Source organism: Propithecus coquereli, unplaced genomic scaffold (assembly GCF_000956105.1).
Source record: "Propithecus coquereli isolate 6110/MARCELLA unplaced genomic scaffold, Pcoq_1.0 Scaffold17, whole genome shotgun sequence".
NCBI lineage: Eukaryota > Metazoa > Chordata > Mammalia > Primates > Indriidae > Propithecus > Propithecus coquereli.
Genome location: NW_012141635.1, coordinates 8,231,662 through 8,233,326, shown reverse-complemented (window position 1 = coordinate 8,233,326; position 1,665 = coordinate 8,231,662).

Below are 1,665 nucleotides of genomic sequence, written 5' to 3'. Positions count from 1 at the left end.
TTATGTGCTTTTCTTCCCCTATTAACCTGGGAATTCCATCAGAGAAAGATTCATCTTGTATTCCTGTCATCAAAAACACTGTCTGGCACATAAACACTCAAGAAATGCTTGCTAAATTGATTTTTTTTAATTGTCTTCTAATTTGAATGAAGTAGAGAGTCTCAGCTGACTGAATATAAACTTGCCTTTCTTCTAAACTACTGTTTTATTCTTTTAATTTCAACATCTTGAATGTTCTGACTTCGGCAGTTGACAAGTTCAGGTGTCTCCTGTAATTGACTGAAGATGTCCTTTATAGTATTATTTTCTATAATTACTTTGAAAGTATATCAAGCATAGCATTGAAGGAAGTATATTCATAATGCATGTTTGTGTATATCTTACATATATACATGGGCATGTTAGTAACTTAAACAGAATAATAGAATAGGATAAAAATCACCCTCTCTCCCATATCTTCATTTCCACTCTAAAGTCAATCTTTTTAAAATATTTCTGTTTTTAGTTTTTAGATGGCTGCCTCCACTTCTCTAAATAATAATCTTTAATTGCTTTTTCCAGATTTGTTAACTTTAGACCATAGTTATTAATTTCTAATCTTGAAAGACTGGGATTTATTACATATGTGTAATATATTTATTACATATGTATTCCTTCTCCACATGTGTTAACTCAACTGGATTAAGGGACACTCAGATAACTGGTAAAGTATTATTTATTCACAATGCTTCAGCAGGCACTAAGCCCATCTCTCCTCTACTGAAAGGGAAACCCAGGTGGTTTTCCTTTTGATTAGAATGATTGGGCTTTCCCAGGTGTTTCTGTGAGGGTGTTTCCAGAGGAGATTGGTGTATGAATCAGGGAACTGAGTGGAGAGATCCACCCTCCTTGTGGGCAGGCGCCATCCAATAGGCTGGGGGTGCAAATGATACAAAAAGACAGAAGAAGGGTGAATTCTTGTCCTCTCTTTTCCAGAACCGGGACACCCTTTTTCTCCTACACTTGGACATGAGAATTCCAGGTTCTCTGGCCTTTGGACCCCAGAACCTACACCAGCAACACTTTGGCTTCCAGGCCTTTGACCTAAGACAGGATTGCACAATGGTTTGTGTTGATTTTGAGGCTTCAGACTTGCTACATCAGCCATGCTACTTCAGCCGTGCTACTGGCTTTCCTGACTCCCCAGGTGCAGATAGCCTATCCTAGAACTTATCAGCCTTATAATCAAGTAAACCAAGTCTCCTAATTAATCCTTTTTCATAGATTCGTGTATATATATCCTATCGGTCTGTCTCTCTGCAGAATCCGGACTAAAACACTCATCCATATGGCACTTGGGAGGAAAGAAAAACTGATCCAAACATGACACTCATGCCGTTTGCTGTACTGCGAATAATGAGTCTTTTGTCTCTGATCCAGGAGTCTTGGGTCTTCTGCCAGCATCTATGAAACAGTAAAAAGCCAACTTAGCTCGTAAGTTGGGTAAAATCTAATCACAAACCCAATGTTCTTGTCTATTTAAGATAACGTGAGATATGATTAATCTCCCTGTCCTTTCTTCAGCCTCTTTCAACTCAGATCCAGCCTCAGTAAACTATCCCCTAACTTTTGCATTATCAAGGGTTTTAACTTTACTTCCCATGCTAAAGCTTTAATTAAACTTTC